This window comes from Armigeres subalbatus, chromosome 1, assembly GCF_024139115.2.
Source record: "Armigeres subalbatus isolate Guangzhou_Male chromosome 1, GZ_Asu_2, whole genome shotgun sequence".
NCBI classification, from domain to species: Eukaryota; Metazoa; Arthropoda; class Insecta; order Diptera; family Culicidae; genus Armigeres; species Armigeres subalbatus.
In genome coordinates, this window is record NC_085139.1 from 118,348,654 (window position 1) to 118,374,858 (window position 26,205).

Here is a 26,205-nt window from a genome sequence, read left to right on the forward strand (position 1 = left end):
CTTTTCAATCTGAAATCATTTTCTTTCGGTATCTTAGTGCCCATCCAAATGAAGCACCTTTACCATCAACAGCTCTCCTTTCGCGCGCTGGGTATTACAACATTGCTAACCTCGAAACCGTTTACATACCGAATCGGCACAAACCGGGGGCAACGTGGAAACCTTTCCATCAATTTGGTTCACCGCGCATTCCACGTCCATATAACCCACCTAAGCTTTGTACCGAATATGCTGCTTCGATTTTACGTCACCTCTTTTGCGCACACATCTGCACTAGACGCCAACTGCGGGAGGTTAACTATACTTGCTCTACTGCTAGTGAGCATAGACACTTTGCTACGGCACAGTTTTGTGTTTTTTCAAGTGACGAAACACCTTCAACGAGTTGCACGGTTTCACCTCCACGGCATTCACTCCCGCTGCCTGCACGCGCTGCTAGTCTACGGTTGGCATTCGAGACTACGAAAGATTGAAATTAATCTATCTTTGCCGCGCCTTTCCGCCTGCGCATGCTACGGCTTAGATCGCTAAACAGCATAGTTATAAATATTAACCTCAATAGAGGCTGTAAGTCGCTGTCGTAGCCGTAACCGTTGCAAACCAGAGCTGTAGAGAAAAGCCTTCCCTAGAGCGATGCAGCCGGACGCTACCAATGCCGTCTTCTTGATCTTGCCTGTCCGATCGGTTCGCCAAAAAACTCAATCCGATTAATGAAGATTATGGAGTCACTTGCTGCCCCACCAACCCTCGCTAGGTTTTTCGCGGAATGGAGATCGCCGTCGTCGGTTTCATCGTCATCGACGTCGTTGCTCATAAAAATCAAGAAACAACAAAACAAAACAGAAAACACATGTGCGATTTCGAAAGCGCCCTCTACTCTACAAGCGTGAACGCCGAAATTAGGTTCACCATTGCCGCGGCATTCGCGGTGGCCGTTGATTTGAGCACCGAAACGAACCGGACCGAAACCGCAGCAACTCACACAACAGTAGAGGAGACTGATTTGTGTGAGAAGTCTTTTCGAAAAGAAAAAAAAACATATGCGAGGGTGCGGCGCGGCAGCGCCAGCGGTTGGAGACTCAGATCTTGCATAAATAGCGCCGCTATCTACTTGCACCACTAACCTGACGGGTGAGGAGCCGAGTAGCCTTCTCATTCACTCCGGCCGTGGCCGGCCATCCATCGCCGAAACTACGTGTATGATTGATTGGCGATGAAGAAGGGGTGCATACGAGACAAGGGAACCAGTAATTGTTCGACGACTATCGACAGATGTGTTTTGTGTCGCAAGATAGGATCGTGTTTTGGACATCCTCGTGAAAGCGACTCGGCCGGTCGCCAACTTTGCAGAACGACGAAGAATGGGCGTAAAAATGTAATTGGTAGCGCCGCCGCCGCCGGCGCGTTTCGAACTCGTGACCTCCTGACCTCATTTCCACAGTACGACAAGCTCGGCTATTCGGAGCTTCTGTGGCAGCTATCTCATATGTGGTGTGATTAATTGGCCCTTCCACTGCGGTTGACTTATTGGTACGTTTGGGTGGAATCGGAACGTCATTTCATCACGGCATCGATAAACGGCTCATAAATTAATCTACTAGAAGTTGCCACCCACTGTGCCGCAACTGTGCGTTCTAGCGATCAGAAGCAATCGGGTATGCACATGCCCAATTCGAATAATAAATTGATGGATTGCCGCGCCGCTATCGACCCACAAAACCCTTTCGCTATGCAGCCGACACCGCCTTAGTGTTTTCGGTTTCGTACCGTTTATATGTAACGAAAATAAATATTGATGTTTAATGTAATTCAACATAGTTTTGAATGCCCAAAGTGTGTCAATGAAAAATAAATGTGTGTACACATTCAATCCCTCGGCCGTTTTCTGTAGACTTGTGCTTGTTTTGCTTCACACACTTATTCCTCTCACTAGCAATTGATGCAAAGCAGATTCGATACTTTCCATCTCGGTTTGCACGCTAAAATGAAATAACACAAGGCACCGTGATTTTCGTAATGAAAATTTATTTTCTAGTAACCATTAATGTTACAGTGTATACACCAACGTGGATAAGATTTCTCAATAATTCCGTACATATCAAGCTCTATCTGGAATAAGGGCGAATGTCGCACGAGAGAATTCTCTTCGCCGACTTCCCCTCTTTTAAATTAAAGTGACAAGCAGATGATTTCGTTGCGGTTTTTCCCCTCAGAATGAAAGAAAACAATCAAAACTTGCATTCTGAGGTGATAAACCGCGAAGAAATCCACTGCTTGTCACTTTTATTTAAAAGAGGGGAAGTCGACGAAGAGAATCCTCTCTTGCGACATTCGCCCTTTTACCAGATAGAGCTTGATATAAGATACTTAATGTGGTAAGACGCGCGGCTACAAAGCAAGACCATGCTGAGGGCATTTTCGGATTGGGAATTGTCTCGACTTTCCTGGGCATAAAAGTATCATCGTTTTAGCCTCATGATATACGAATGCAAAAATGATAACTTGGCTTAGAAACCTCGCAGTTAATAACTGTGGAAGTGCTTAATGAACACTAAGCTGCGAGGCGATTCTGTCCCAGTGTGGGGGTGTAATGCCAATAATAATAAGAAGAAGATACTTAATATAAAAAAATATGGCATATTCAGATTAGGCAATTTATGAGTATGAACATGGGCATGATGACCCTGCATTTCGTAGTTGCTACTCAGTGATTGACCAGAATAATCGCAAATGCACAGGGAACCAATGGATGGAAGCATGGCGATTTGGTCTACAACCTCAATGTGCGCAGTCCGAGAGCTCTAGTATTTTTAAATAGGCGCTAAGCATGTCCTCGCGGTCTATCCAGGATGGGAAGGAATTGATGATGGGCTACGAAATGGTGAGCTGACATCTTGGAAGGGCCGACAAACATATTCCTGGTCCTCACAGGTTTCAACTCTCCCTCTTCCACGGGTCTCCCGACGACAATAGACCGCCAGTCGAGGGCTGCGTCCTATCTATAAGAAAGGGCACAGACTCGATTGTGCTAATTATCGAGATATAACACTCCTCAATACCGCCTTCAAGGTAATCTCCTGAATTCTTTTTAGCAGACTGCGTCCGTTTGCGGAGACCTTTGTTGGCGAATATCAAAGCATTTTTACGAAAAGGACGATCTATAATGGACCAGATGTTTACTCTGCGACAAATTCTTGATAAATTCCGGGAATATAACTTGCGGACTCATCATCTGTTTGAAGATTTCAAGGCAGCGTACGATTAAGTGAAACGGAACGAACTGCGGCATATAATGTCAGAACATGACTTTCCGGCAAAGCTTATTAGGCTGATTCGTGTGACGCTGGATGAATCCAAATTAAGCGTCAGAATATCTGGTGAGACATCCGATTCGTTGGTGACGTTAGATGAACTGAAGCAGGACGATGCGTTCTCTAACCTACTATTCAACATTGCTTTGGAAGGTGCAATTCCAAGATCTGGTGTATAAAGAAAAATAATCAATCTCAAATATTCCTTTGTTTTGCGGATGACATCGACATGCTTGGTGTAGTCGCAGAAGGAAGAGGCTTTCGTGCCTTTGAAAACAGGAGACAGAAAAAATAGGACTGATCATAAACTCTGTCAAAACTAAGTACTTGTGGCTGGCAGAGAACGTGGTGTAGAGTCCAAACGGTGTAGGTCCCGATGTGGAAATGGATGGGATGCCATTTGAGGTTGTCGACAAATTCATATATCTTGGAACACTCGTCACTTGTGGCAATGAGTTAGCCGCGAGGTGAAAAGACGTGTTGCGGCTGCAAGTAGTAAGTCTAGCAGCCTACAGATACGGATAAACCTAGCTAAAGTTTTCTCGACTGGACAGTTTCATCGTGCCAACCATGCAAAAATAGCAACAAAGCTCCGAAGCATCGCAGTTATAAATATCATGCCAAGGAAGAATTAATAGAACTTTAAAAACTTTTTGAGATTTTGAACTTTTTACTAGGCTAAGAAAACATCTTTAAAATATGGGAACCTGAGTAGAAATTTTGTAATTCCTATCATAATTCTAGAAATGAAAGGAACAATGTAAGGTATCTGTGTTTGAGAAGTTTTATTTTCTGTTCTCAAAAAATATAGAAGTTTTTGAAAAACTTTTGAGACCCCAAGAAGATTGATGTAAACATCGCGTTTTCAGTGAAGATTGGAAATAGAAATTTTATTCACCTTGACCAAAGAAAACCGGTTTGCTTAATTTGTTCGAAAACTGTTTCTGTGTTGAGAGAATATTATCTTTGATTTGATTTTGAAGGAATTTCAACGACATTTTTTTTTCAAGTTCGTTTATTTGGTAGGCTCAGGCGTGTATAACACTTTACGGAGCCACGTTTCTACAACAACAATCGACATAATCTTATTATTAAATTAGTAAGAGAGGAAAATAAGCCAACGTACTCGTGGTGACTCGAGGTTAGGTTTACAATGTTTGAGGATGGATGGGGATTAGGATTCGGGAATCAGGGAATCATCATAATCAAGGAATTTCAGCAGCTCATCCGATCATTTGGCGGTGGAGGCGATGTGGTGTGTCGTCGTGCTCGAAGAATGGTTCGCATGTGAGCATCTTCCGGACGGCCAGAGCTACGGCGCTCTACGGGACAGAAAGACAGAGACAAAACAAAAAAAAAACTTCGAAGAAAAGAAAAAAAAACAGAAGTATTAGACTTTTATGTCAGAGGAACAAAGAAAACTATAAATGGCTTGCATATAGACCACATCACGATCCTCCAAAACACCTCTTATCTCCTGGAAGGGTTGTTTACCTCGGGCCACTAAGGTATCCAATAATTGCTCTCTGGAGACGTCGTTTTCCGAGCAGAACCAAACTACGAAAAATGTGGAACGCTTCACGATTTTGCGGGTCATCCTTGCGCAGGGGCCATGCTAATCTTCTCTGTATCGTTCCAATTTTAGTATATGTCCAGCCGAAGCTAAGAGAAGCTTTTCATATATTGGATAATTGAAAAAATTGGGATTCAAAGGTAATAAATTTTCAATATTGATTAAAATTATTTGTGGAAGAGTGAATTATTGAAGCTCTCTTCACTAGTGTAAACATCAAGTCTGAAAACGCACCACGTGTCAGTTTTGCTGTTGGTGAAATTTTGTCAAAATAGTTGAAACCATTTCAATTTCAAGAACGGAGAACTTGTTAAGGAGTGCATATCGGCTATTCTTGATATCCCTGATGCCCTAACCAAAAGCTTCCTTCAGTGCCATTAGTTTGTCGCGGAACACGGTGAAGATTAAAAGTTCTCGCAGAAGATTTGAAAACTAAGTTATGTCATACTATATATTCCCGCAAGCGATGAAAATACTGATGTGAAAAACAATGCACAGGTAGCCATCTTCTCAAGAGGAATTGTATATCGTCTTCAAATCACAGAGGAATTGGCAGCTTTGATTCCAATGATTCCAATGGAAAAGACTTGAGAAAAGTTGTTATGGCCTGTATGGCAATAAGGGGAAAGAACACTGTCGATCATTATAATATTTCTAAGAAAGAAGAAGCATGACCAGCTGTATGATGGCATTTCCCTGCACATTGCATTATTCACCAAGAAAATGTATGTGCGAAAACGATCAATATTCTTGAAGTTTAGACGATCGACAATCAATTTTATCAAATTAGAGGTGAGCCAGCCTAGGACTAAAGACAAAAAAAAACTTTATCAACGTAAGGGAACTCAACCAACACCAATTCCAAATGATGTTGACAGACATGAAAGCAGAATACGTAGATTTGCTGTATTATCGGGAAGTTCGTTGACTTTATAGATGTTATTCTCTTCGAAAGGAAATCTTGCTCTCTTTACCAGATAAAGAAGAATCAATGGTCGAGCTGAATGATCCTGAATAGGTGAATGAATAGCTTTTTTTAGTAGATATCACCAAACAACTTGATAACTTGAATAATTGAGCTCCAAGGCAAGGATCTACAAGTCGAACTTTTATTTTCCAACATTAAACCTTTTAAAACAAAATTAATACATTTCCCTCATCTTGTTCAAAACAGTTCATGCTGAAAACAGTTTACTGGAGTTTTCAAGCCTATTCGCTAATTTTTGAGAACACAGTAACAAAACTTTCATTTTCTCAACATCGTTTACTGTTATGAATAATGTACCTGAAATATTTCAAATGGAGATTATTAATCTCCAATTTAAAAACGAACTAATAAAAAAATAATTTCAGAAAGAAACTTTTCTCCTCAAATTTTCTCTCTTCAGAAGCACTGTGACGCCAGAAAGTGTTAATTCTGAAAATTATATGAACAAAATAAACTGACTAAAAAGAATAAAAGTCGTTTAAAATTTTAAGATCAATCCTAAAGTGAGTATCTTTTGCATTTATATAATACAACATCCGCCACGCCTTTTTGCATGTACCCCCGGGGGTACATGTACCCCAGGTTGAGAACCGCTGAACTAGAATACTGGTTGCATTAGGGATCTTTTCTCTCAGTGCGCCTGATGAATTAGTTCTTTTATAATATATAATGATTTTAAGAGATGAGCAAATTGCTTCTAGAATTCCTCCTAAAATCGTCGGAAATCGCTCCAGAAATTCTTTCTGTTTTTTTAATTCATTCTAGCATTCCACTAGATATTCCTTCAGAAATCGTTTGAGATATTACTTTTGTAAATTCTCCACAATTTCCTCGGTTTTATCAATAAATTCCCTTCGTAGTTTATGCCAAGATTTTTTCATGAATTCTACATTCATGCATTTTTACAAAAATAAGTAAAATGTCTGTAATGTCTACCGAAATTTGTCTAGCAATTTCCCCTGGTGATACTCCTACTATAATTCCTACAGAGATTTCTTCTTAAAAATCTCCATTTTGAAAGGCAAGGCATCAAGAAATTTCTTTTGGAATTCATGAAAACTTCCTTTCGGAAGATGATGCCTTCTTTATATGAACGCGTTTGCCCAATATAACACAAACAGAGAAGATGATGCCTTCTTTAAATCAACGCAGTAAAAACACCTTAATAAAGATAAAAAACAACGCGGCTGCCCGGTATAAGGCATTAAGAACTTTGAATGAACGCCAGTATAAGGCAACAAAAGTAGATAATGCCTTCTTTATGAACGCGTATTCCCGGTATAAGGCGAACAGAAGAAACGATGACTTCTTTCCAAGATCCAACGTGTCTGTCCGGTATAAGGCAAAAAGAAGAAATAGTGTCTCATTTTAATGAGTGCATTTGCCCGGTAAAAGACGAACGTGGAGGCGATGCTTTCCTTAAATGAACGTGTTTATCGGTTATAAGACGAACAGAAGAGATATTGCCTTATTTGAATGAACGCGTTTGCTCGGTATAAAATAATAAAAGCATGAGCATTATGACCGTACAATTCGTAGGTGCTATTCCGTGATTGGCTAGAACTTGCGAAATTTTACAGAGAACCAAATAGATGGTGCTCGGGATTAGCTACAAATTCTGCATGTACACGTTTCAGAAGCTCAAATATTTTCAGTCAGTAACGGCGTCGGCCTCGTCCTTACGGTCATATAGAAAGGGAAGGATTGTTAATCTGACTCTCGTTGCCACTAGAGACCGAATATACCTCTGCATCTTCTCGCTTGTCTTGGGATGGGACATTGTGTTATTAACAAAGAATAATTTATCTGGATTCACTTTGGCAAGCGATGTGAACCACGGGATGGAATATAATTAACCCGAGCAGCACAAGCTAGTCAAAAATGATTGCAGCATCTTGATTGTGACTGAATCTGGTCACATATCAGTTGCAGTAGCCTATGTGGAACATGTGTGCTCTATCGAACCGGCGTGTTAACCTCAAATACATCCAAACGCTCACAAATTTATTTACTGGCCGCACAAAGCAGAACAAATAATTACGCAGGATCGGACGATCGTTCTGCGTACTTTCAGAAACACCCACAAACAAGCACTGATTTTTTTTAATCTACCGGCCGCACAACAACTTTCGGATGATCGCCCGATCGTTCTGCATACTTCTCGAAAACACGCACAAAAAAGCCTTACTTATTGACTGCACAAATAACAAACTCGGATTACTCAAATGTTCTGCTTCCTACCGGAAACACGTCCGATCTCGCAACATTTAATTTAACCACTCCGTTTGCTCGGTATTAGACAGCAAGAGTAGATAATGACTTCTTACGGTAAAAGGCGAATATATGACTTCTTTAGATCCAATGCGTTTACCCGGTAGAAAGCAAAAAGAAGAAATAAAGTCTTATTTTAACGAGCGCGTTTGCTCGGTTTAAAAAAACAGGAACACCGTCTTCTGACTGCCACTTAACACCCAGTGGACCAGTGGAGAATTTTTCGATCACGAAAAGTTTCCCTCCTTACCGGGGCGGGAATCGAACCCACGCTCCATAGCTCATGCGTCTAGACGATTGACGTCGCTAACCGCACGGCCACGAAGCCCATAAGATGAAGGTGGAGATGATGCCTTCTTTAAGGTGGTTATACAACAAAGCCACAAAACGGCCATCTTGGAAACCACGTGCTTTTTCTAGTGATTTTTCCAGAGCACGAATTGAAAGAACCACAACGCCCATGGAGATGAAACATCCGTAGATCGTTTGCTTACTTGTGCTAAACAATCGACTTTAATTTCAACATTGTACGAAAATTATTACGCTAGATTTGAACTTTTCATAACAGGAGTATAAACCGTGTGGTGAATTTGAAATTCACCACTTGGCTTGATTGTATAATCACCTTAAATGAACGCGATTGTCCGGTATAATACGAACAGAGGAGATAATGCCTTCTTTAAATCAACGCGACTGCCCGGTATAAGGCGAACAGAGGAGATGATGTCATCTTTAAATCAACACATCTGACCGGTATAAGCCGAAAGAGGAAATAATGCCTTCTTTAAACGAACGCGTTTGTTTGTTTTTGTTGTCCGCTGTAAACCATCGCATCTTTCCGGTGAAGGGAAAGAGTAGAAGTAATGCAAGCTTTGAAAAATAAGATAAAAAGACAAAAAGTGGAGATAACGCCTTCAAAAATTCACGTTGTCCTTCGAGCCGCTTGTTGCCTTCTTCGCCTTGCTGCAACACGGTATAGCGTCGAATTTCCTCACACTATTGAAGCTACATTTCCACAATGATTTTTCAATTTATTATGTCTTACTCTATGTTCGCAAGCAGTCTATAGCCTAATATACGTGGACATAGTTTTTTCCAACGCTCTGCATGTTGCATGAGAACGTGCTGCAAAACCTTCCCCCAATCTTAATAACATTAATGGGTGGCACTCGAAGTGGAATGGGATTTTAAGGAACATGAATTCATCGTTTTATAGGGTATTGAAACAATTAGAGTAGAGTGGGGCAAGAGTACGCACTTAGTTTTCAATCGATCATGTGGCCCTTATGAAGCAAGCTTCTGCATATTAAATCAGTTTCAATGATTCATATACTCTTCCTTTATGTAACCCAGTGGAAAAAATATTGAAATTATTGAGATTCGTTTTAGTAGAACCCTTATTGCAAGACAAGTGAAAAACGCACTCTTACCCCACCGGTGGGGTAAGAGTACGCATTTATCCAATCATGTGCTTTAAGTATATATTAACACAAATAAGAGTTAATAACATTTAATTGATGTTTAATGAACATATATTAGGAAATGTTTAAAGATTACGTAACTCTTAAAGGGAGAGGGGGTCCTAAAAATGTGCACTTTCATACGAAAAACCATTACTTTTTATATATACAAAAAACTACAGAGGTAAAAATACATATCAGGTTTCGCGTGGCGTATACAAAGGCATTTTCCTTAAAGAAAGTCCACCAATCACGTAACGTAAAATTTGGCTATTTAATCACCCCTCCCCCCTCATCTTACACTATTTGTATGAATCCTCTAAAAATTATATGGATCGTCACACATCTCGCAACCCCTCCCAGCTAAACGTTGCATAATTTATAAATGTTTCTTTTGATTAAATGAAATTATCATTTAGATGAAATTGTGTTTTCGTACTATGTTTAGGTGTACAACAACAAGTCCTAATACAATTTCATTATTTCGCTTCAGTGCTTTGTTCGCTAAGTCCTTTCTAACACCGAATTACTTCAACTTATCTAAAAACTTGAGATAATTTCAAATTCTGTCCCTTTTCTCTTAGTTGTGGATCTTTACGCTTTGGAAGAAGTCTTATTTCGCCCGGAGATACGGGTTTGACATCATAACTTGAAGATTCATATGCGTACTCTTGCTCCACCGGTTCCTGCGTACTTTTACCCCACAGTCCCAAAAAATATTCATGTAATGGTTTTGACTTCTTGGAAAACCAACCGGATTGGTGTTCTGTACCATAAAGTACTCTATACAATAGGTTATCGAAATGGTATAATGTTCACCTGATTGAACGTATATATGGTAATGAAATACTAGTTGCGGAAATCCAAATATTTTTAGCAAAATGACCAAAAAGTTATCTAACTCCATATCTCCCTTGTTGTTTATTCAAATCGTTTACAATTACACATGATAATAGTTGGCCAGAATACCTGTCAAACTGATGCAGTGCTGCTAGTTTATCTTTTTTTATTACTTCAAAAAATCGAAAACGTACTCTTACCCCACGCGCACTCTTGCCCCACTCTCTACAGTTCGAAGAACGAAACGCTTCGTTGCTAGTCTTACATGTTGAACCTTGTCGCCAAAGACGCAAGACCGAGGTAACGAAGGATTGCTATTTGATTAATTCGTAAAACAATTGTTAAGCATTCATTTATTTATTTATCATCAGACTAAGGCCGGAGTGGCCTGTGCTGCACATAAAAGACTTCTCCATTCAGCTCGGTTCATGGCTGCACTTCGCCAACCACGCAGTCTGCGGAGGGTCCGCAAGTCGTCCTCCACCTGATCGATCCACCTTGCCCGCTGTGCACCTCGCCTTCTTGTTCCCGTCGGATCGTTGTCGAGAACCATTTTCACCGGATTACTGTCCGACATTCTGGCGACGTGCCCGGCCCACCGCAGTTTTCCGATTTTCGCGGTGTGAACGATGGATGGTTCTCCCAACAGCTGATGCAACTCGTGGTTCATTCGCCTCCTCCACGTACCGTCCGCCATCTGCACCCCACCATAGATGGTACGCAACACTTTCCTTTCGAAAAATCCCAGTGCGCGTTGGTCCTCCACGAGCATCGTCCAGGTCTCGTGTCCGTAGAGAACTACCGGTCTTATAAGCGTTTTGTAGATAGTCAGTTTGGTACGGCGGCGAACTCTATTGGATCGGAGCGTCTTGCGGAGTCCAAAGTACGTACGATTTCCAGCCACTATGCGTCTCCGAATTTCTCTGCTGGTATCGTTATCGGCGGTCACCAGTGAGCCCAAGTACACGAATTCTTCAACCACCTCGATTTCGTCACCACCGATAGAAACTCGTGGTGGGTGGCTCACATTGACATCTCTTGAGCCTCTTCCTATCATGTACTTCGTCTTCGACGTGTTGATGACTAGTCCAATCCGTTTAGCTTCGCTTTTCAGTCTGATGTAGGCTTCCTCCATCCTCTCAAAGTTACGTGCCATGATATCAATGTCGTCGGCGAAACCAAATAACTGGACGGACTTCGTGAAAATCGTACCACTCGTGTCAATCCCTGCCCTTCGTATTACTCCCTCCAAAGCGATGTTGAATAGCAGACACGAAAGACCATCACCTTGTTGTAACCCTCTACGCGTTTCGAAGGGACTCGAGAATGCCCCTGAAACTCGAACTACGCACATCACCCGATCCATCGTCGCCTTGATCAACCGTATCAATTTATCCGGAAATCCGTTTTCGTGCATTAGCTGCCATAGCTGGTCCCGATCGATTGTATCATATGCGGCTTTGAAGTCGATAAATAGATGATGTGTGGGCACGTTGTATTCGCGGCATTTCTGCAATACCTGACGTATGGCGAACACCTGGTCTGTGGTAGAGCGTTCACCCATAAATCCCGCCTGGTACTGCCCCACGAACTCTCTTGCAATTGGTGTTAGTCGACGGCATAAAATTTGGGAGAGTACCTTGTAGGCGGCGTTCAGCAATGTGATTGCGCGGTAGTTGCTACAATCCAGCTTATCGCCCTTTTTGTAGATGGGACACACGACCCAGTTAACATTTTGATACGTATAGCTTTTGATATAAGTTGTCATATACAAGCAAGAGAACTTGTATATAATGCACTGAATCGCTATATACCTACCAAAGTGGAGGCCATATACGTACTAAACAACGACTTTCTTGAGTTTTCGTAAGCTTTATTACGATCTAGTAAACATTTGAAAAAATAATTGTAAATAATCATGTCTCGAACATTTGACCTTTGGATCTAGAGGCTAATGCTCTACCGATGTGCTATACAGCAACTCTTGAAAAGCAGCAACTTTTTGACAATCATAATCTAGATAAAACTCTAGTGTTGCGACGATATTGCAGTAAACGATGTCTATTACATTTATACGATTCTAGAATCATGTTGTTGTTCGTACAAATGTAGCTTGAGTCTTATATGGAAATTGTTTGTAATTGTTACGATAATGTTCATACATAAAACGATTACGCAGCATTCCAAACGATTCTGCCGACATATAAACGATGATGAAATGTCAACATCAGTGATATTCTATTTCGCCGTGTTAGTTATTTTCTGAGTTATTTTCATTTTGTTGAAGTTTAGTTATTTTGTTCGATGTTTGGCAGTGGAGTACAAATCGACAGGATTAAAAGAATGGAATCAAAAAACAACATTTATGGAGTAGAATTAAGTCACATCGGATGAAGTGAAGTAAGTAGAAATGATATTTATTTTGTCGCTGAGATACAGTGGGTTTTGACCAGCGCGCTGGAGTAAAAACTATATACGCACAACGCACATCCGTATACGATTTTCATGGCACCACATATGTGGATATACGATATTTGCGATTTTATCTGATTAAGTGGATATTGTTTATATCGTTTTAGGACTTTTTTGAACACAATCGTAAATATTCCATATGCTGGTATTAAATACGATAGTAATCATATTTGGGCTACCCTAATAAGTAATTTTATACGAGTGCGATAAAAAACTGCAATATATGCGATCAAATATATATTTTCCTATACGATCTGTGGTTGACTGGGGACACCTTCCATCCACTCCTGTGGCAGAACCTCATCCTCCCAAACCTTGGTAATCACCCAGTGCAGCGCTCTAGCCAGTGCTTCACCACCATGTTTAAACAGCTCTCCTGGTAGTTGGTCAACTCCAGGGGCTTTGTTGTTTTTCAGCCGACCGATCTCCTCCTGGATTTCCTGGAGATTCGGAGCCGGAAGTCGCATGTCGAAATGCATTAATTCCTCCTGCTATTTTTCTGGGAATTCCTTCAGATATTTTTTCGGAAATTCCTTTTGGAACTTCTCTAAGAATTATTGCAGGACTTCCATGTAAGAATTCCTCCGGAAGTGCTTGTGGGAGTTCCTCCGGGAGTTCTTCCAGGAGTTTTTTCCAAGAAATTCTCCGGTAATACCTCCAGGAACTTCACAGGGAATTCCTGGACGATATTTGGCAAGAATTTCACGGGAAATGAGATATCGGAAGTTCCTTCAGAAATATTTTTTCTCTTCCTCTAGGGTATTCCACCGGATGTTCCTCTGAAGTTCCACCAGTAGTTTCTTCGGGAATTCAATCAGGCTTTCTTCCAGGAATTCATTTAGCATTTCTTTAGGCATTTATCTACAAATTCCTCCAGAAGTTCCTCGAAGAATTCCTCTGGGAGTTCTTACGGGAATTCCTCCGGGAGGTTCTTTTAAGAATTCTTCCAGGAGTTCCTCCTGGAATTCTTACGGAAGTTCCTTTGGGAGTTCATCCTAGAATTCTTACGAGAGCTCCTCTAGGATTTCCTCCGGAAATTCTTCCTGTAGTTCTTCAATAAATTCCTCCAGAAGCTCCACCGGCAGTTCCTCCGAGAATTCCTCTGATAATTTCTCCGGAAACTCCTATAGAAAATCCCCCGGGAGTTCCTCCGGAAATTACTCTGGGAGTTCCTCCGGGTGTTCCTTTTCAGAGAAACATCCGGAGAAACTGCCGGGGAAACTCCCGGAGGGATTCTCGTAGAAACTGCTGGTGGATCTCCCGGAGGAATTCCCAAAGGAACTGCCGGAGGAGCTCCCGTAAGAACTCCTGGAGGAATTTCAGGAGGAACTCCTAGAAGAATTCCTAGAGGACCTCCCGGATGAGCTCCCAGAGAAACTATCGGAAGAACTTCGTGAGGAATTTCCAGCTTAATTTCTGAAGAAAGCCTAAATGATTTCCTGAAAAAAGCCTGAATAATTTCCTGGAATAGCTTCTGGAGGAACTACCGGAGGAATTTCCGGAGAAACTCCCGGATGAATTGCTGGTGGAATTCCCGGAGGAACTCTCGAAGGAATTTTCTGGAAGAATTTCTGAAGAAACTCCCGGTAGAATTTTCAAAGGAACCCCGGAGAAACTACCAGAAGCATTCTTGGAAACAAGAGAATTCATCTTATAGACAAATCTCGTCTAGCTGAAACCTTTGTTGGGGTTTGTAGCTGGACCATCATCATCAGAGGACCTCCTGGAGAATTTCCTTAGGAGCTCGCAGAGAAATTCTCGGAAGAGCTTCTGGTGGAAAATCTATATAAATTTCTGAAGAAGCCTAAATAAATTCCAATTCTGCCGAAATTCCCGGAAGAATTTTCAGAGGAACTGCCGATAGAACTACCGGAATAATTCTCGAAGGAAATCCTTGGTGGAAATGCCGGTGGAACTCCTGGAAGAATTCCAGGAGGAATTTTCGGAGAAACTCCTGGAGGATCTCCCAGTGGAAATCTTGAAGTTTCCACCGGAATTCTTTAATAATTTATAATTTCTGTATAATTTCTGTATAAATTTCCGGTGGAATTCCTGGAGAAATTCTTTGAAATTTTTACAAGAAATTATTCGAAACAATTCACGGAAAATTTTATGGAATTTACACAAGACATTCGAAGATTTTTCGTGAAATTCTCAGCAATGTTTACTGGCAATTCTGCGGAATTTCCACGGAATATTCTTATTCTTAAAAATTATGGGAAACAGCACGAGATTATTTGAATTATTGCAGGGAATTCTGCAGAACTTATGAAGAATTTCGTGAAGATTTTCTTGGAGTAAATAATAGTGGAATTTTCGGATCAATTCCCGGCAAAATTTATGGTGGAATTCCTGAAGACACTGCCGAAGAAGTTGCTGGAGGCATTCCTAAAGAATCCTTGATAGAATTTCGGATAGAATGCCAGGAGCAATTGTCGAAGGAATTCCTGGAGAAAGCTTGCATATTGATTTTTCTGCCTATTTTATAATAGGTAAATATTTTTTCAGAGAGGATTTGTTTAGAAATTCAGATGTATGGTTCTAGTTTTCTTAAACTTATGGAAGAATGTAGGATTTTTATAATAATTGTTATAGCCGATTTTATATTCTTTCTGAATAGGGAGCGGGACCATTTGGGCAGCACCCCCTATTACCGTCCACAACGTTAATAACTCGACCGCGTTCGAACCAAATGGCTTGATTGTTTGTTCATCACTAGATATCGACAGAAACTAACCATGTACTTTAAAACAAGTAATTCGGTTGTAATGCGCTCGAGTAATGAACGTTGCTGACGGGAATAGGGGGTGCTGCCCATATGGTTCTCTACCCTACTAAGTTAGTTAATATTTTTCTCACTTTATTTAAAAATATCTGATGAGCAATAAATCACGCATTTTTAAATCCATTATTGTTTTAATCATTATTGTTTCGATTTGGTTTCATGTGTTTTTATAAAACTACGATTTAGAAGACCAAAAAAGTTGCCCCCTCCCCCTTCTCGAAATCCTGGCTACGCCCATGGATTTTATGGGATTTTAAGGAACATGAATTTATCGTTTTATAGGGTATTGAAACAATTCCAGTTCGAAGAACGAAACGCATCGTTGAGTACTTGCTAGTCTTACGCGGTGAACTTTTTCGCCAAAGACGCAAGACCGAGGTTACGAAGGATTGCTATTTGATTAATTCTATTGTTACTATTGTGACTATTGTTAAGCATTCATATGGATTCTAAATAAACTTTCATTGTGTAACAATTGTTTTCATTGAAATGATGACTAATTCGGGATACTGGCTTATTCGGGGCAGTGTCCCTTTCGGGGTAGTGACTCATGGTAATGGGTAATGGAGTTATGAGTAGTATGGTAGTGTCTACAGAAACTGTTCCCATTACAGACTCAAAATAGAATATCGCTTATATTATTTTGCAAAAACTCCGCCAGAATTCTTAGTTCTTATTCCTGAATTTATGATGCAGTTAGTTGAAACCTAATTAAATGGTAAAATTGCAGTGGGGGGTTGTTTTTTTAAGGAATTGCTCCCGATGTCGATTTCCTAATATCCTAAAAAATCACAAATCATCCAGCGGCGATGTTGCCTTTCTCGTGCGTCATAAAATTTATTGAAAAAAACACATCAGAAGGTCAAAAAAGCCCTTTAGGGGAATAGATCGCATGTTTTCTATCATTTTGCATGTTTTTGCATTAATTAATACGCATTTCCACCATTCTTGAAAAAAAGGGAAAAAACAATGATTTTTCAATAATTTCGAAATGCAATGTCCGATCGGGTCAATTTTCAATAGCAAACAATGTCGAATGCAACTTGTTGCGAGTAAGATAATGCTAAGTTCCAAAAGTGTGTCTACAAAATTTGTACACATACACTCATACAGACATCACCTCGGTTCGTCGAGCTGAGTCGGTCGGTATATAACACTATGGGTCGAGTGTAGTTATATTCATGTTCATGCTAATAATTTATTGCTCTATTTTAATTTGTACCCTCTGCAAAAAAAGTATTTTAGATTTTAGACCATCTATTTTATTACACACCATTTTAGGAAACGAATCCATTTAGTGTCGAACATTTTAAGCGTGTGCAGAAGTTTCACGGTTTCTCACATGTGCCTTTTCTCCTCGTCGATGATAATCATCACACTCATCCCTTTGGTATGGTGCGAGAATCATCGACGCTCTCGCACTAATGATTCTCTCACAAATCAGAATCGCCATCATGCGAGAAAAGAGAAATTCTTATGCTCTTCTTCGACAGGGTGGCATCAGTTCTCCTCTCCCGTCACGTACACTTCTAGAAAATTACAACGACAGCGACGATGGTAAAACGAAACCGATACCTGCCCTGTTGCTGCCGACGACGTCCTCCTCCACATCCGATACCTGGCCCGCCGTTCGATCTATCGCCACGGTAACCGACCTTGAATAAATTCTAATTCCAGCTAATCGTGTCGCTCCCGCTCTGCCGTCAGCGTTCTTCGCACCGCTATAATTCTCAATTTCAACTGCCGCTAGCCGTATACAGCGGCATAGATATTCTAACGCGTGTAGTTGACCTTGAATCTTAAACACTTCCTCCACGTCGCACCAGCTCTCGTCTATGCAGTAATTACTATTCAGCGCTAGGTGTTGTTGCATGCTCACTATAGTACTGAACTGATTGACCTTCAGTTCCCGTAACGAACGTCGCCGCGCCTTCCATTCTCTAACGGAACTATGAGTAGCTAGTGCGCTGGCTACGATAGTTGCCCACCAGCACCGGGTCGATCGAGTAATATGGCTCGCCGCATTCCCTTTCTCGTCCTATCCAGCCAGCGATGCCCTTGAACCGAGAGTGGAGAAAGGTTCGATTGGAGCGTGTGCACGGTAATTGGTGTAAAAGTCCTTGATGGTTATTACAGCTTCGGTACCGCCACCATACCTACCCACTGACTGCTGATGATGACCGGGTCGCTGATGGCGACGGTAATCTCATTTGATATTGCTGCAACAAGGGAATTTTATGACGAATGACTGAGCAACCGGGATGCGATGGAATGAAATGTGGGACTGTGCTGGGACTGGTTGTTCGTATTAGTAGCTATAGTAGCTATAGACTTCTCGAAGCGTAGTGAAATAGCTGGAAGTGCCTTGTGCACAGCGAGTGGTGGGATGATGGATACGTAGTAAGACAACAAGGACATATCAATAAATTATCTTTACATTATCATAATCAACACTTGTAGATATGGAAGGTGGCAAATAGGAGTGTATTTTGAGTGGCAAGAGTGGCAAAATTCTATTCGGGAATAGAAATGATTGATAGAAGTCGGTTTTCAGGATGATTTGAGGCATATCCTTCGGACAATTATTTTTCTTCTCCAATGACTTTACATTGCAACTTGAATTGAACCTGCTTTTCAAAATAGTGTTCTATTGGCATTTTCACAGTTATTAATCTTAAGCCTTTGCTTGAAAAGTGTGAAATATCTTTTTTCGCAATCTATATATATAAAAACCAATCTATGTATGTATGTTCGCTAACTACTTCTGAACCACTTGGCCGAATCCACCCAAATTTGGTACACACGTTCTCTATCCTCAGGGGAAGTTAACAAAGGGGGTGGGAGGGTCATTTAAGAAAGGGGGAGGGGTTTTGTTTAGAAAACGAACAATTATGTGTAACTTTCATCTCCCAGGACCGATTTCAACCAAATTTTGTACACATATTCACTATAAGGAAACAATCATATGAGAGATTTTGGGAAAGGGGAGGGGTCTGGAGGAGGGTATTGTTCAGAAAACGGGTAATTTAGAGTAAATTCTGAACCCCTGCACCGATTTCAACCAAATTTGATACACACATTCTCTACCCTAAAGAAAAGATAACAAAGGGGGTGGGGCGGTCATTGTAAAAAGAGGGAGGGTATGGGGGGGAGGGGTTGTCTTTATAAAACGAGCAATTCAGTGTTACTCCCAACTTCCAGTACCCATATCAACCAAATATTGTACACATATTCACTAAGAGAAGTCGATCACATGGAAGTGTAATTTGGGAAAAAGAGGAGGGTTCTGGGGGGAGGGGTATTGTTCAGAAAACAGGCAATTCAGTGTTTCTTTTGAACCCCTGGACCGCTTTCATCCAAATTTGGTACACACATTCTCTATCCTAAGGAGAAAATAACAAAGGGTGGGATGATCATTGGGAAAAGGGAGGGTAAGGGGAAGGGTTGTCTTTAGAAAAGAGCAATTCAGTGTAACACCCAACTCCCAGGACCGATTTCAGCCAAATTTGGTGCACACATTTTCTATCCTAAGGAGAAGATAACAAAGAAGGTGGGAGGGTCATTTTGGAAAAAGGGAAGTTATGGGGAAGGGGTTGTCTTTAAAAATGAGCAATTCAGTGTAACTCCCAGGATAAATTTCAACCAGATTTGGTACACTTATTCTCTATTTTTGGAAGATGTTTATTGAAAAGGTGGAAGGGCCAAACAAAGATATAAAAATATATTGATACAAAGGTTCAATTCTATGACCGGTAGATCTACCTCTGTGGGTTTTGTGCTACAGCATTGGACATTTTAATTCTATAATTTACTTTTCAGTCCCTAGCAAAGCCGGATACATATAGCTATTAGCTATCTATATATCTCGGATACTTATTCAACGTATGTGACGTATGTGATTTTGTAAACAAAAATTTAAACGTTGATTTCTGCAATCTGATAGCACCCCCACGCAAACTATCGCCACATACAGGTAGGGGAAGGTTTCGGCTACATGTTCGTTGTGTTGGTTTGCGTGGGAGTGTCATCATATTTGACAAATCGACGTATGCATCTTTGTTTACAAAATCACATACGTCGTTTTGAATAAGTTGCCGAGATATATAAAACTCAATGTTTGTATGTTTGTGTGTATGCTCCAGCCTAACTTCTGAACCCATTATTGTATTGTTTAGTTATCGATCAATTCAACCATTTATCGAAATCATGGTTTTGCCCAACGTGAAAAGCAATGATTAATGTGTTTCCTTCTGGATGGTGAATGTGATCCCTTCTTTAAAAATAGACGTTTGCCCGGAATAAGGCATCGGTGGATGTTTTTCCTTCTTTAGAAATAGACGTTTGCCCGGAATATGGCGATTATGGGTTTGCTCCCTTCTTCAAAATCAGTCAATGTTTTCAAATGAAATCTGCCTTCTTTTGATCAAATGATGAAGTATCGATAAGAAAACGCAATTATCCTGTTGACCAATTGGTTTATTCATTTTCCGATTGTGAAAAAAAAACTGCGAATCAAACTGGCAATTCCGAGCAAGGCCGGGTACATAAAGCTAGTATCTCATAGAAATCACTTTCCATTCGCAAATGAACTTCTATTTAAGAAATGTATTCATATTTACATATCTTGACGTTACAGCACAGATTGGAGGATTTTTTAAACCAAATTCTTTCAAATCCATTTCCTTACATTACAGAATTTGAATTTTAATTTAATTTCTCGTATTTTAATGTGAAACGAAAAAGAATATCTACACTCCAAAAACGATTTTTCGATAGAAGGGCCCGGAGTGGGAGTCCCTTAGTGTTCGACATTCGAACACTAAGTTCGACGAGCTGAGGTGATGTCTGTCTGTGTGTAGTGTGTAGAGTGCCAATGGAAATGACATTTTCAAATTTCAAAAAACGACATTGCTCACAAGTTTCATTACCCCAAAATATGACCCTATGCAAAATTTGAGCTCAATCGGACATGATTTAGGGGTGCCTAAAATTCATTGAAATTTTTACCCATGATTTTTTTTTCCAGGGGAGGACCAAAGAAAAAGTCAAAAATCGATTTTTTGTTTTTGATGCCAAATGACTTAAAAATGCATGAAAAGTCGACAGCCGATGATATTAAAAAAAATTGATAAAAATCGACATTTTCTCTTAGAACTTTTTGGGACTTTTTTTCAGATGATGAAAATTTTTTTCATAGAATTTTAACACCGGGCTATGCACAGACGTTTTCATAGCCAAGAATATCCCCTAGGGTGGCTCAAATTAGTATGGGAAAAACTTTTTTAATTTTTTTTTGATGGGCCGCCATTTTATTCTGTTCTATTTGATGCCCTGATACTCTAGACAAAATTTCAGCCAAATCGGTCAACGTTTGGGCGGTGCTAAATTCGTTGGAAGTTTATATGCAAAATGTATGCAGAAAAATCCAAAAACAGTAAATTGCAGCTGGACTACACAACTTACGATGAAGAACTATGATACTCATTCAGATCTTGGAGAATTTAATGCAGAATGTTATGCAGGAAACCGCGAGAAGATTAGAGTTTGTCCGGCTAAGTTATTAGCATTTCTCTGAAGTGGGGTTTTAGCAAATTTCGTTTCTTTTACCTTTGAAAAGAAATAAATTCACCCCTACAACACTCCAGTAAAATGCTAATATCTTTGCGTAATAAACTCTAATCTTCTCGCAGTTTTCAGCAAAACATTCTGTATTTAATTCTACAAGATCTGAATGAGTATCATGGTTCTTGATCGTAAATTGTGCCGTCCAATTGCAAATCACTATTCTTGGATGTTTCTGCATACATTTTTCCATATAAACTTCCAACAAGTTTAACACCACCCAAAAGTTGACCGATTTGGCTGAATTTTTTTCCAGAGCATCAGGGCATCAAATAGAACCGAATAAGATGGCGGCCCATCAAAAAATTTGAAAAAGTGTTTTTTGAGCCACTCTAATATCCCCCTAAGCGAAATTTGAGAAATCGGGCATGATTTAGGGTGGCTCAAAATTAATCAAAACTTTTTTTTTCTCACAAGGGGTTTTTTTTTGTTTTTTTATGCCAAAGGACTCAACATGCGTGAAACTTTGAGAATCGACTGTTTTGGGACTTCGAAAAAAAAATTCTTTTGGCGAAAACTATTTTTCATCGAATTTTAAAATGGGACGTTACGCAAACATTTCCTAAGTCCAAGGAAATGTTATCGATCATTCAGTAATTTGCGTTCGATCATTTAGTAGTTTAACAATAACTCATTCCAGAATCTGAATTTCAAAATGTGTTGTATGGTGGACTTCTAGTACGAAGGTTTTTCTACAACTCGGCCAGTTACCGGAAAAAAGAAAAATGATAAAGTAGAAAAAAATGGAGAAAGAAGGATTAATGAGAGAAAATGGAAGGTAAAATGAAAGAGAAGGAATAATCTTTTACTTCTCAATTCTTATTTCTTACTTCTCATTCCTCACTTCTGACATGATTTAGGGATGCCTAAAATTCATCAAAGTTTTGAAATTTTTACCCATGAAAATTTTTCCAAGGGGGGGAGGCAAAGGAAAAGTCGAAAATCAAATTTTTGTTTTCGATGCCAAATAACTTAAAAATGATGATAATAAAAAAAATTATATTATGATATGATATGATATGATATGATATTGATATTAAAAATGATATGATATTTAAAAAATATGTTAAAATAGATATGATATTAAAAAAAATTCTGATAAAAATCGATATTTTCTCTTAGAACATTTTTAGGACTTTTTTTCAGATGATGAAAATTTTTTTCATCGAATTTTAACACCGGACGATGCACAGACGTTTTCGTAGCCAAAAATATCCCACTAAGCAAAATTTGAGAAATCGGACATGATTTAGGGTTGCTCAAAATTAATCAAAACTTTTTTTTTCACGAGGGGGATTTTTTTTTGTTTTTTGATGCCAAAAGACTCATCATGCATGAAACTTTGACAATCGACTGTTTTGGGACTTCGAAAAAAAAAAACTTTTGGCGAAAACTATTTTTCATCGGATTTTAAAACCGGACGTGACGCAAACATTTCCCAAGCCCTAAAATATGCCCCTATGCAAAGTTTGAGCTCCATCGGACATGATTTAGGGGTGTCAAAGTCTTGCCATCAAAATTTTGAATTTTCAGTAACTTTGAAGACTTTTGAGATCAGATTTACGGAGAAAATTATCAGAATGCTAGGCGATGTTTATTTTTATGAGGTTTTTTTTTTACGCGGTTATTTTTACGCGGTACCGCATGAATTTAAAACACAACGTGTAAAGATCAAGAAAACTGATAGTGTAGAAACACGATTCATTGCGGAACTTTTTTTAACGGTTTTTTTAACAGATTTTTGAAATAGCACGATTTTTCACCTCGTTTTTTTTAAACAACGCGGTTTATTTTTACCTGGTTTTGATTTACATTAAAAAAGATCGACGTAAAAACCTTTGTGCTTTGATCTTAAGTGGAATAGATAATCCTGATTTGTAGAAAAAAATACGTGAAGGAGTTTGAAAAGTAATGGAGACTGTCTCCCCCGTTTTTGTTTCTGCTCCGTTGGAGCAGTGACCCCCGACGTGCCCGCGAATACTTGAGCCTCAGTATGGGTAGACTTTGGCACCACCGTCTTCGCTGGCACGCCCCCGGTCGATTCGACATTGCCCGAGTCCGCGAATCCTTGGGCCTCAATCTGGGTAGACCTCGACTCCACGGATTTCACGGGTTTACACTTGGCCGTCCCGACCGCCCTCTCCAGCTTGGCGTCCAACATCGACTTTCGAAGTTTCAGCAAGCTCCTCTTGAGGTACTTACTGATATTATGCTCCTCGAAGGCCGAAAGCCCATCGCGTTTGCGGTTAATCGCCTTCACAAGCCATGGGCCGTCTATAACCTCTACCAGCGTAATCTAGTTGATGGTTATGTGACCCATGCTGGCGCTGCGCACCGATCTGCCGACTATTCCTTCTGGTCTCCTAGGCGGAGACCTGAACAACCCACCTCTTGCGAAGGGGTTGTCGCCTACACTACTATCACCCAACCAGCGGATGGCAGATTTTAATACAGTTCTGCATAAGAACCTTACAGAAACTGTATAATAATTGGGCATATACAGTTATTGGAAGATTTTAATACAATCGTTGTATTGAAATTATACAGATTTGTATTATTTTAATAAAACCTTACAAATTTGTATATGCCACGTTTCTATACAATAATTGTAAGATCTGTTTTTTTGGGTGTACCACTAATTGAAGAATAGACTTGTGTTACGGGTTGACCGATTTGCAAGATTTTTTCCCTAATCGATTCGTTTTGAGATCCGCAAGGTTTGTATTTAAAAGGTTAATGAATTTAATAGGGAAATGTAAAAAATCATTAGAATACAATTTTGGGTCAGCTGTGGAGGAAAACAAAACAAACGCACGGAAATTGATCTAGAGTGCGGTGCTGCAAATAGTTCATTGTGACATTTGCAGCACCCGGGCAAAGCTGGATTTCTTTCGCTAGTATTTGATGTAAATGTACATGATTCGTTCGAACAGTGTAGAACAAAACCTGCCAAAGCCGTCTGTTCCCCTATTATAAATAGTTCATGGGCCACCTCACGGAACGGTATTTCACATAAGGGTCAATTTTCTCAATAATTTCCATACAAACTTTGAATGACGTGTGCACAATCAAAATACATCCAAATTTGCACAAAAATTTGGGAGGATTATTAAAATGAATGGCAAATACAATCGTTCAAGCATCGAGGAGCAAAAAAGTTTAAATTTAAATCACTCTAGTGGGCACGTTGTATTCGCTGCATCTCTGCAATACCTGACGTACGTCGAACACCTGGTTCGTGGTAGAGCGTCCACCCATAGATCCCGCCTGGTAGTGCCCAACGAACTCTCTTGCAATTGGTGTTATTCGGCGGTGTAAAATTTGGGAAAGTACCTTGTGGGCAGCGTTCAGCAATGTGATTGCGCGGTTGTTGCAACAATCCAGCTTATCGCCCTTTTTGTAGATGGGACACGACACCTTCCACCCACTTCTGCGGCTCATCCTCCCAAATCTTGGTAATTACCCAGTGCAGCGCTCTAGCCAGTGCCTCCCCTCCGTATTTTGACAGCTCTACTGGTAAGTGGTAGTTGGTCAACCCCAGGTGCTTTGATGTTTTTCAGTCGGCCGATCTCCTTCTGAATTTCCTGAAGATCCGAGGCCGGAACACGTATGACCTACGCGCGTACTCCCAGGTTCATTACCATACCGCTACCGTTGTCTGCCAGAACGCCATTCAGGTGCTCTTCGTAGTACTGCCGCCACCTTTAGATCCCCACCAGGTTCCCGTTTATGTCCTTACACATATCAGGCCGTGGCACGTTGCCCTTGCGTGAGCAATTTAACTTCTCAAAGAACTTTCGTGCGTTATTCGCGCTGTACAGTTGCTCCGACTCTTCACGGTCTCGATCTTCCTGCTGGCGCTTTTTCCTCCAAAAAATCGAGTTTTGTCTGTTCCGCACCCATTTGTATCGTGCCTGGTTCGCTCTTGTGCGGTGTTGCAGCAATCTCGCCCATGCTGCATTCTTCTCTTCCACTAACTGCTCATATTCGAGGTCATACCAGTCTTTTATTTGATCTGGGGGCACCGTGACAAGTACGATGCTACCAATGGTGGATCAAATATCTCTCCAGCCAGCTTCAAGAAAATTTGCGCCTAGCCGCACTTCCGTTGAGAGTGCCACTTCCAGCTGCTGTGCGTAGTCTTGGGCTAGTGTACCGTTTTGTTGCCGCCCAATGTTCTACCGCGGCGTTCATTTTCGACGCGTGTTGTACAGCGTCGAGAGTTTTGAGTACAGGCATACTGTAGCGAGGTGGTGGTCGCAATCAATATTCGCACTGCGGTAGGTGCGAACGTTTGTTATGTCGGAGTAGATTTTACCGTCGATAAGAACGTGATCGAATTTGTTTTCCGTTTTTTGGTTAGGTGATCTCCTTGTGGATATTTTTGCGGGGAATGAAAATGCTTCGGAATACCATTCCGCTGGAGGCTGCAAAATTTATCCATCGTTGGCCGTTGTCATTTGATACGGTATGCAGACTATCCGTTTCCATAACCGGTCTATATATTTCCTCCCTGCCTAACTGAGCATTTATGTCGCCAAGAACGATTTTGACGTCCCGCAGTGGGCATCCATCGTATGTCTGCTCCAGCTGTGCTTAGAACGCTTATTTCTCGTCGTCGTAAATTCAGATGTTTTAGCTTAGGAAGGGCCCTCCTTAGCCTAGCGGTTAGACGAACGGCTACAAAGCAAGACCATGCTGAGGGTGGCTGGGTTCGATTCTCGGTGCCGATCTAGGCAATTTTCGGTTTGGAAATTGTCTTGATTTCCCTGGCCATAAAGTATCATCGTGTTAGCCTCATAATATACGGTTGCAAAAATGATGATTGGCTTAGAACTTCCTTCGACTTCCAAGTAAGGGGATGTTATGCCAAGAAAGAAAGG

The 26,205-nt window shown here is 40.5% G+C and overlaps 1 protein-coding gene and 1 non-coding gene across 3 annotated transcripts in view; one reads left to right on the plus strand and one right to left on the minus strand.

Moving 5' to 3' along the window:
• Positions 1–26,205, plus strand: part of LOC134205031 (protein roadkill) — a 551,615-nt gene that overhangs the window by 252,291 nt on the left and 273,119 nt on the right. The gene's annotated exons all lie outside the window — the stretch shown is intronic.
• LOC134208443 (U6 spliceosomal RNA) lies at positions 4,874–4,978 on the minus strand. Its single transcript, XR_009978671.1, has one exon. It is a non-coding gene; the product is annotated as a U6 spliceosomal RNA (small nuclear RNA).